Source organism: Limulus polyphemus, unplaced genomic scaffold (assembly GCF_000517525.1).
Source record: "Limulus polyphemus unplaced genomic scaffold, Limulus_polyphemus-2.1.2 Scaffold3947, whole genome shotgun sequence".
NCBI lineage: Eukaryota > Metazoa > Arthropoda > Merostomata > Xiphosura > Limulidae > Limulus > Limulus polyphemus.
Window position 1 is genome coordinate 61264 of NW_013669557.1, and position 11942 is coordinate 73205.

Sequence of the window (11942 nt, forward strand, 5' to 3'; positions counted from 1 at the left end):
CAAATTATGTTAACCCACATGCATTATCTTGCATTTATTATAATTAAACCCATCTGCCATTTATCTGCCCAATTCACTAAATCCTTTTTTAAATAAGCAGAATCCTCTTCACAGCTAGCAACACCCAAGACCTTAATATCATCATCAAATTTAAGTAATTTATTGACCCTTCCTTCATCTATGTCATTGATGTAAATTAAAAAGAGCAAAGATCCTAAGACTGAGCCTTCAGGTTCTTCACTTGTAACATTAATCCAATAGAACTGAGCTCCATTTATAACAACCCCCTGCTTTCTTCCATCCAATTTGCTAACTTGTCCCTCACATCTATAGAAATAATTTTCTTTTAAAAGCTGTTTATGTAGCACCTTGTCAAATGCTTTCTGAAAATCCAGATACACCAAAGTTACACCATTACCCTCATTTACATAAGCAGTGTTCATTTCAATTTTTTTTTTCTCTACTAAGTTGCACTGTTAAAGTACAGATGGTGAAAATATGGATTTACAACATTTATTGAAGTTCATATACACTTTCACAAATCAACACAGCCAGGAATATATTCACAAGCAAAATTAATATTTGAAAACTCCCTCTTACTCTTCATTAAAAAAAGGTCAAATTCTGATTTACAACTCGGACAACTCATTCAAAAATTAAACACTAAACATGTTATCCAACCTTAAACAAACATGTTTTTACTTCATAAAAACCCTTCATACATTTTACTAGTGCCAACTTAAAGAAAAAGTAGCCATTTTCTGTCTCATCGAGCACTGAGTGGGGTGTATGTGTAACACCTTATTGTTAACTCCTAAATTAAACCATTCTAAGTACTGAAGGTAATCTAAAGGGATATTGATATGTCTGATAATCCTGTACATTTCCATTTCTTCTTACTGATATTTTAAGATACAAGAGAAATCTTGAACCTTCAAATAAACCTGGGATAACTCCCATCCTGACTTCACCTGTACTTACCTGAGCATTTTCCTTAACTTTCTTGAGGGTTAGTTGTTGAAGCAGCTTATTTTCCATGTTCATGTTGTTAGCAAAACCTTTAGATACAAACAACAAAAACAAACTGTAATTTGTGATAGGTATATGTACAAAATATTCATTTCAAATCAAAATCTAACAGTTTCTGAAAGAGACCCAATAAATTACATGTACATTAGATTTCGCTTCCTATATCACTAGCCTTGAACCAATTTACATAGGAAGTTATAAAAACCCTGTAACCCGAGCACCTTTGAAAGGTGGACCTTTCTTCCTCAGAGGCGAACTGGGAATGTTTACACGTACACGTTATCTACTAACTAAAGACGTGGACATTAACAGCAATGATACAAATATGACATGATAGTATATATACATGTATGAATATAAATATCGATGTAGTCTGATACGTAATTATTCAAAGGTTTATTGGGCTTTGAATATTCAGATAATTAACATCTGAACAAATATTACAAAAAAAGTAAATCCGCTGTAAGCATTTGTAACTAAATAATACATAAAGCAAAACATTAATGATCTTTTAAAGAGACTACAGAAAGTATTATCAATAAAAACTTAAGACTAGTAATATATATATATATATATATAATTGGATCCATCTTACAAAGCCAGCTACTGCAAAAGTTGAATCTGACACTCTGACCAAAGTATAAATGTAGAAATGCAAATCATATAAGAATGACCCAGTATATGTTAAGTTTAGCCACTAGTATAAAGTTCATGTAAACTATCTAATAACCCGTACCATAAAAACTCTTTGATTATGATAAAACAGTATAGTAGTAGAGTACTTAACAAGTGTGGTATAATTTTTACACCTCCTCAAGTATCAAAGTGTTTCTATCTACATGTCTTGCTTGACAAAAAAATCTGACATATTAAATCTTATATGAAACACACCAGACCTAGTTAACTATAATTATGATGAATACTAAAAAGATTATTACAGACAAAGTAATTAAAACCACACGACCTCACTTTAATAAAATGGATACACAATTTTTATATAACTCGAAACTTAGAATAAAACCAAAGAAAACAGTCAAGTAAGTACATTTTCTGTCTGTTTCCCACCGACAAATCAGAGATTGAATACTAGAGTATCTTGTATATATATTACACATGAGAATAATTATATGCACGAGAAAGAATATTTACCAACAAATTAAACCACGAAACTGAATCAGCTATAATGTTACATGGTCTTCAAATAGTAAAATGCCCTTGACTTGAAGACACATGCCATGTTTTATCAAGAGTAAAAATGAATGTATTTAACTAGATTTTTTTTTCCAGCATTTGAGAAAATTAATTATACTTTTCATTTTAAAATTTTGCAAAAGTCTCGTGTAACATACAAAAAAAATGTTACTTCTCATGAACTTTTCCTATTTATTTTGTTATGAAATCTGTGAAGAATGTAATTTGTAAAGTAAAATGAAACAAAATCTAAAATTGCATATACATTAATTTATTAGTTTGTCCGTTATTTTCTTTAATTGGTATATTTTATATATCTACTATACCAATGTTATTTTAGCTTATCAAACACGTGAAAAACTTGTTTTTAAGCAATTAAAGAAACACACAGATGTAAATTAAGACCCGTACACTCCGAGTACACGTACGTTCCTGGTCTAAATTGTTTTCTCTTCACTTTTGCTTAACTTTCATGCGGGTAAAACTCGCAAGGAGAGAATAACAACAACAAAGTGATTAATGTGGACAATTACTGATTCATTTAGAATATGAATTCAGTTTTTTCAACAACACCAGATATCATATAAAACATTAGTAAAATATATGCCTCACTTTGCAGTACTAGAAAGAGATCGTTGTGCGTGTTTACTAAGAACAGATAAAAAAAAAAAGGTTTTGATAGTGTAAGGAAAAATAAAATTAATTATTATACTTTTGTTGAACATTTATGTTAGGAAAAACTTTGTGAAATTAAGAATTTGTTTTACATAAATGTGAAATTTGATTTATTTTTTACTTTTTTTTTTTATTGAAAGTCCTTGTATTCTGAGGTTTCATAAGTTAAAAGTCCATGGACAGTTGTATATTTTCATGTTACTTATATACATGTTTGTATACTTATAGATATAAATTTTTTCTTAGCAATGAGAATACACAGGCACATATAAACCTGTTTTATTACACGAATAGAACTGTAAGGGGAAGAGTGAAAGTTATCGTATATTTTTTGTTGGAATAAATAGCATCATTCTTCTTTGTCAAATCTATAATGATATGACATATACAATCACAAAGACACAATGTAATCACACTCCCTCTTGAGAATACTCCCAATGTTTAGCTTACCTTGACCTTTTCATCACAAATGGGGTCAAATAAAAATGTTACAAATAACCCAATGGAAAATATTATAAAGTTAATGGATCCTTACGTTATCTATAACGTTACTTGGTTAAATACATAACATTGCAAAGGAAGTTATTTAGTTTAACACAAAATTTGTTGAAGAAATATACAATAACTTTTTTCTTCCAAATATAATTTTATAATTAACAGGTAGATGTTCCAAGACACTTTAAACAAGTTTTTACAACAGAAATATATAAGTTGGACTACAAATTACTGTACAGTTGGTTCTATATGGTGGTACAGTTGGTATTATACAGTTAGTGTTAAAGAAAACATTATAAAGACAATTGATACCATTTAATTAGGGTACAAGTTACAAATCAAACTATGTTCTAAATGAAACAACTGTATAGTTCTTTTTTTGCCCCATCCTGCATGCTACATCTTATTGGGAAATCTATTACCATATAGAAATACTAAAAATACTGTACACACGTAACACAACATACACAAATGTATAAGCTTTACTTTGTAAATTCAGTTTGAATGAAGCATGCAGTACAACTTACAAAAATAAAAAATCATCAATTTTTATTACACATACATAATTTAAAACCAAGTGACCACAATGGAGTGTATCACTTCTCAAAATCTTAAAAAAATTATAGTAGAAGAATGCCTCTTATGTTCTCCGATCCTACGTCAGATTTTACATCTTATATATTACCCAAGATCATCATACAAGGCTGACATTAATTTTATATAAGTGAGTGTGCTTGGCAGGTTTAAATATTACAACGGATAGGGACATATTCTGATGAACATTTGATATTGAGTAAATCTGTCAATTCAACCATGGGCAAACAAACATCTAAGAACTTATGAGTGAAAGTAAAGAAAAAATATGTTACGTCAGCCAACTACATCTGCTATAATCAGTGCTGATGAGTGATTGCACGCAATACCAGGGCTCATCAGGCCAGCTGGGATACGAAAGATGTATTTTGCAATCTAGGTGCTACTTATGTCATCAACTTTTATGAATAACAACTGTAATTAGGGCTCAGAGCCTGTTTGGGTCATTGGAGCTGGAAGTTAAGTTAATAGGAAAAACATTAAAGACACGAGTTCACTGGCAGCATAAAACATGTAAGTCTCAAGTTATTATCACAGTTTGAATAATACTCAAGGCTCATGTGATTACCTGAACAAAACAACACAGATAACTTAATACATGTACACTGTAAGCGGGTGTTATAATGAGCTACATTTATTTTCAAAGAGTTTTTAGATATAAAGGAGATTAGCTTGTGTTACACAAAACATGTGAGGTTATGAGAGGTAAAAGTAAAATTATCAAATGTAGTTAAACACAGGAATTAAAGAGATTTAAACTGAAAATTAACATAAAAGGTTGTAAAAAATACATGTAAACAATTTGATAAGACAAACAGCTTTATGTACAGAAGAAATGCTTATCTAAATTACAACTTGAATGTGTACAAACTATGTTGGCTGCAAAAATTATTCTTGAAAGATAAAGGTATGACTTGTGCCTTTGTAAATTATTTTCTAAATATTTATCATTTTGTATAGCTTTTCTGACAATTTGACTTCCCTATGTCAAAAAAATACAATAAAATCTTATTAATACATACACACACTACAGTTTGTTACTTTTGCAATATACCAATAACATGCAATGGTTAGCACATGAAAGCAAAAAAAGTATAGACTATTACACAGGCAGAATGCACTATGCAATCCCCTATTGTTCATATGTTATCATAGTACAGTCCCCTGTTGTTCATATGTCATCATAGTACAGTCCCCTGTTGTTCATATGTGATCGTAGTACAGTCCCCTATTGTTCATATGTTATCATAGTACAGTCTCCTGTTGTTCATATGTTATCATAGTACAGTCCCCTATTGTTCATATGTTATCATAGTACAGTCTCCTGTTGTTCATATGTTATCATGGAACAGTCCCCTGTTGTTGTTGTTCATATGTTATCATAGTACAGTCCCCTGTTGTTCATATCTTATCATCGTACAATCCCCTATTGTTCATATGTCATCATAGTACAGTCCCCTGTTGTTCATATCTTATCATCGTACAATCCCCTATTGTTCATATGTCATCATAGTACAGTCCCCTGTTGTTCATATGTGATCGTAGTACAGTCCCCTGTTGTTCATATGTTATTGTAGTACAGTCCCCTGTTGTTCATATGTTATCGTAGTACAGTCCCCTGTTGTTCATATGTTATCGTAGTACAGTCCCCTGTTTTTCATATGTTATCGTAGTACAGTCCCCTGTTGTTCATATGTTATCGCAGTACAGTCCCCTGTTGTTCATATGTTATCCCAGTGCAGTCCCCTGTTGTTCATGTTATCATAGTACAGTACCCTGTTGTTCATATGTTATCCTGAAACTGTCCTTTGTTATATTCACTCTTGCTTAAAACTTTTCTATGAAAGGAAAAACTAAATATAATTTACTCTTAGGACAATAAAGCAATTAACATGGTACATTTAACACACAGAGACTGAAATTCAGAAAGAAAACCTGAGAGACAAATAACACAGTATATGAAGAAAAAGACAGTAAGATAATAGGTTTGATAACCAATGTCCTATCAATGATTACCTAAAAAAAAACAGTAATAATTCTTGCTATCGATGCTTCAGTCTAATAATCAAAACATTGTTTATCAGCCTTACAGTCTATAAAAATTGCTAGAAATTTTAAACTTGCAAATTTCAAAGACTACACAAGTCTCCAATTATAATACAACACTAGATTTGTTACACCTTAAGTAAAAAAAAAAATTATTCAAGATTCATTTTTACACAATAAAAAAAAAAAGAAAGGATATAGCACTCTCAGTTCTGAATTAATTTTCTCTGCTACAATTATTGCAACTTTAAAAAATTCAAACAACATGGATGTAATTGATTTCATAAGTTATCACAGACTTTGCCAATAGGATTCATGAGAAGTTTTACAGCACATTCTCAAACAGTCAACATAAATGATGAATAGTAATTTTAACAATGACAAGTTTCATTCGACCTTCAATGGCTTCATAACTTCAGCCCTGAGAAGGTTACAGCTTATATATATATATAATTTACTTGTGGTCTAATTCTGTAACAGTTTATTACTAATAATGAGTAATATTACAATACTATGTCAGTGTCATATTCATACTTAACTGTACTGTCACTAGTGCAAGTAGTAGGGCTGATAAGTATATTTATTAACCCTAGTAGTTGTATTACTACTATTAGTTAGCATGATTAATGAATTAGCTCTTCATTAGTTCAGAGAATCATGCTAGTTATTACAAACCTCGTAATGGCAATAATATTAAATTTAAAGTGAGGAGGCTCAACATTCTACACCTAAAATTAAAACTAGCCAGATAATTCAATAATATTACCATTTATTGGTAGGTGAAGGTTTGAATTTGAAACTGTAAATGACGATAGTGATGATGCAAGTATCTTCTGGGAATTGGATTCTCGTTTTTCGACTGATTCGACACCTTCCATTTGACTAACCTTACTTTCAGTTTCAAAGTTATCATCTTTTTCTGTACATGATGAAGCTTCAACATTTTTCATTTTCAATCCATTACTATCTAATTCGGACATTTCTTACGATTAATATTAGCACCAGTTCAAAGCAGCTGTAAAACGACCGGGTCTGAACCTCGCCAAATAAACAAGAAAACTAAGAGACCTCTACCTCTAACATTCTACAACTTCTATATTATGGCACAGTAACTTTACTTTTTTCTCTATCACATGTCACCGAGAGAGGCGCTACAGTATTGAAAAACAAGAGAAAGAGGGAATTTAAATCGATAAAAATAGAGAATATAAAATAATAATTTAAACATGCCACTAAAATAATTATGGAAGTTAATATTATATAGATTATTGAAGGTGGATTAATAATGACAAAATTATACTAATAATAATTTTCTTCTAAAGTTATTTATAATATTATATAAATCAGTTTACGGTGGAAAATAAATAAAGACGCTAAAACTAATATTAAAACAACATAAAGCTGTTTCACATTTTTGCAGCTTGCTGCTGCTTTTTAAGTTCATGTCTCTATCGCTAGAGTGTATTTGATTTTGGAATTTCATGCAAAGCTACTCGAAGGCTACCTGCGCTAGACGTCCCTAATTTAGAAGTGATACGCGTTTACCCATGAATAATGGGATTGATCGCCACATTATAACGCCTCCACAAATGAAAGAACGAAGATACTCGGTGGTGGGATTCGAACTCGCAACCCGCAAAAACTGAGTCGAGCACCTTAGCTGACCACCACTATAGTTAGAGACTCCTTTTTTCTTCTTCAGTTTTTATTGTTAAAAGTGTCTTTATTTGTATTTGGGTATTGGATTTAAATTGTAGATCTAGACATGATCAGATTATTTAATTTTTCATATACTGTATTGTTGCGTCAGCGAGATCACGTGACTATTCTCACGCCCTCTGCTTTCTAGAACTATTCTGTACCTTGGCGAATGCTCTAGCATTTACTAGATATAGGGTAGTCTGGTATATATAAGAGGATGACAACGTGACAATAATGTGTGTGTAGATAGTGAGTAATTGAACTGCAGTCAGAAGTATTGTTGACGTTCGTTGATATAGCGTTTGTTATAGATCGACTGTTGAAAATAAGTGTATCGTAAAGTTGTATTCGGAAAGAATAAATCAGTTTTATTAAGTAAGGACTTATAGCGTTTGTTATAGCGTGACTGTGGAAATTAAGTGTATTTAGAAAGAATAAACCAGTTTTATTTAAGAAAGGACTTGTATTGCTAAAGTTTCTTCGGAAAGAAATTATACGGAAAATTAACTAACGAACAGAGACGTAACAGTATCAAACATGCATATTTATTGGCTGGATCTTTTTGTTAACTGCAGATAGATATTTTTTTTTTCCAAACTGTAAATAATTTTGGCTCATAGTTAGTTACTTTGTCTGTGGAGGTATATGTATATCAATATGTGTGTGTGTTAGAAACAAACTATGCTATTAACATATTTTCAGTTTTCATTGTAATTTCAATGACAAGGAGTTATCTGGTACTAAAAATAATTTTTATTACCCTAATATGTCTGTTAGACAAGAACGACCTTGTGATGAGATTCAGTTCTTAATGGTGTTCATATCTGCAGCAACCAGTTGCAATTATTTGTTCTACTTTGAAAGACATTTTAATCTTTATTTTTGTAGGCTGTATCTTTATGTTTTCAGTGCTTACTAGTTTTATACTACAAGTCACTACAGATACAAGAAAAATTTTTCACAACGTATCTGTGGAAATGTGTGATTGTTGTTAAATTCAACTCTTCCTGATCATACTGGGCATACTTCTGTCGTCAGGGAGACATAAATGGGGTCCAATATTACATTCATACATGATAAATATGTAGTATGGGGATGTACTATATGTTTTGTATCCATATCGTTGAAAAGTATGTTGTTTGTCATAGCTCTCTGGATGGATATAGAGAGACATCAGCTTTCACTTAAGTGGCGAGCTAGATTAAACCCTGCTTATCTTGTTCTCTTACAGGAATAACAACTTAATTACTAAGCTGAGTTATTCTTGTCTGCGAATCAGATAATAGTTGTGAAGGGAATCGCCCTTGATCTTCACTGCCAGTTGGTCAGCTGATCTAACAACAACCAAACAGTGTTTTTTGTATTACAATCTTAAGGGTTAACTGACATATTTAAGACAGTGTTTGGGCCTGGAAGAGCAGATTTTCACATATTTTACAAATAATACAGATTTTAAAGGAATATGCAGTAATTTAATGGATTTTATGCATAATTTTCCCAGCCTTAAGAGATTTAAATCGAGTTTCAAAGCAGCTTACATAGTTTTCAGTTCCACTTAGTTTATGGCAGAAACCTTCAGTTTCTGCTGTATTTTTCTTGTACTTTTACTTTCAGTGTTACATAACGTTAAGAGTCTGAAAATTTCGTAAGAGTACCTCATTTAAAGTTGTTGTTGTTTCACCTTAAGTTAGCGAAATTTATAATGTCGTTGTAATGTTTGTTCATATTAATTATTTTGAAACATTTATTCACGTTAATTAAGTTTGAACAGAGATGTAGAGTGTAACATTTGTTTCTCAATTTAAAGTTTAACTTGTTTTTTTTTCTATTTTGAATAAAGCTTCATTGGTAAAATCCAAGTAAAATCTTGGAGTTCATTTAGAGTATTTACTTAAATTCAGTTAACACAATATTTAAGTTACTGAGAGATATGTTTTCCGTTAGCTTTTTATTTCCTTTTATCTTAGTTAATTTAACTTACAAGAGGGGACCTACGTGCATTGACAAATACTCATATTTTTCAACGAAGTCTCCATTTTGCTTTTATCAGATCTACATTTATACACATATTTAGTATTATTGCATCATTGCATATCGCTAGTAGTGTACTATTTATTGCATATTTTTAATTATGAATAAATACTTTTTTGTGTATGAATCTATGTCTTATCTCGTTCTTTGCAACTAACAGGGAAGTATACATCCAAGCACGAGCTCTAAAAACCTTCAGTTGTTAGTGGGCCTAAATTCATTGTTTTGCTAGTTATCCGAAAGATGTCATAAATGCTAAGGAGTAAGAAGGAGCTTATCATGTTATGGCTTACATGACTATCTGTCCACAATAAACAGCTGTATCATTCTCTCTGAAGGAAATTGGAGTGGTGTTGTCTCGGTTTTGTTTGTTTGTTAATAAGCACGAAGCTACACCATGAACTGTCTGTACTGTGCCCACCACTAGCGTTGAAACCCAGTTTTGAGCCCTCAGACTTATCTCTGAGCTACTGATGGTTCCCAAGAATTTACAAATTTCAGAATATAGCTTTTAACCAAAGTTTCATCCTTGATCAGAAAAAAGTTCCATGGCTCCTCTATACAGCAATACTAGGGGTATATCCACCACAGTGGCGTGAAAGTAAACTCCTCTGGAGGGTTGTGCTTCTAGTATATCCCACCTAAGATGAAGTTTTAAGATTTTTAAATTCTCTAGATTGTGACTCCAACTGAAATGAAAGTGTCAATTTTTCGAACCCACAATTAACTTTTTTCTCTCTCTCTCTTATGCTCCCCAAATAAAAAATCCCAGAAATGCCATTGAACAACACAATCTCATTGACCAAATTTCATGAAATTTTTTCAGCTTCTTGGTCTATTGCTGATTATTTCAGGTGCCTATCACAATGGTTAACTGATTGTTCTTTATATCATTCAATTTAAAAAATGGCCCCGAACATTTTGACGTTATAGTTTGTTGGTATATCTATAGACTGGAAAGGTGGAGCTGATCTTATATATTTGCTATAGTTTTGAAAGTGGCTTTATTCGTGTAGGTTGTTGTAGGATATACATCGTTGTGATATACTTTTAACTTTAAAAGGTATGATTGTGGTAACTGGGATACCATTTGTAGGTCCTATTACTCCAAGTAGAATGGAGTAACTCTTGCATATACTATCAGTCCAAGTAACATGGGTGTAGTAACTGGAGTAGTCCAAGTGACATGGCTGTAGCAACTGGAGTAACCCAAGTGACATGGCTGTAGCAACTGGAGTAACCCAAGTGACATGGCTGTAGCAACTGGAGTGGCCCAAGTGACATGATTGTCGTAATTGACTAACCTCTGTAGGTACTGTTAGTCCAAGTGACATGGTTGTGATAACTGTAATAACTCTCTGTATATATCCTATTGGTCCAAGTGACATGGTTGTGATAACTGTAATAACTCTGTATATCCTATTAATCCAAGTGACATGGTTGTGATAATTGTAATAACTCTCTGTATATATCCTATTGGTCCAAGTGACATGATTGTGATAACTGTAATAAGTCACTCTATATATCCTATTAGTCCAAATGACATGGTTGTGATAACTGTAATAACCCTCTGTATATATTATATTGGTCCAAGTGACATGGTTGTGATAACTAATAACTCTCTGTATATATCCTATTAGTCCAAGTGACATGGTTGTGATAACTGTAATAACTCTCTGTATATATCCTATTAGTCCAAGTGACATGGTTGTGATAACTGTAATAACTCTCTGTATATATTCTATTGGTCCAAGTGACATGGTTGTGGTAATAACTCCTACAGATACTGATAATCCAAGTGTCATGACTATCAGTGCTTCAGTTGAGGCGGAACGAACTGGAACTCCTTTCCGATTGTTAACTTTTTATATCAAATTGTTCCTGTTCTTAAACTACTCGAGCAGATTTGTGCAGCATGGGACTGCTGTCCATAAATTGGATATCAAACCTGACCGTTCCACTTTGATGGCTATTGTAAGTAGAATAGCCCCTGTAGATATTGTTCTTTCAAGTGGTATGTTTGTGATAACTTTACTAGTTATTGTTTGTGATTCCTTGGTACTAGATAACAAAAGTCCGAGTTTTCTTGTTGTTAAACGTACGGGATAATCTTTCAGCTCTGTATATCAGGGCTTTCATTTTATACAGTAGTATTAACATACGATCTATATCTCTGTTCT

The 11942-nt window shown here is 32.0% G+C and overlaps 1 protein-coding gene across 2 annotated transcripts in view; it reads right to left on the reverse strand.

The window, feature by feature from the left end:
- LOC106470327 (sterol O-acyltransferase 1-like) overlaps nt 1-7131 on the reverse strand; it is a 35610-nt gene extending 28479 nt beyond the window's left edge. For both annotated transcript variants that reach the window (XM_013930878.2, XM_022398949.1), the window contains exons 1-2: nt 6797-7131; nt 982-1058 (exon numbers count right to left, since the gene is read on the reverse strand). The gene's annotated coding sequence lies outside the window, so the exon portion shown is untranslated. The remainder of the gene's footprint in view (nt 1-981; nt 1059-6796) is intronic.
- Nucleotides 7132-11942: the final 4811 nt, after the last annotated feature.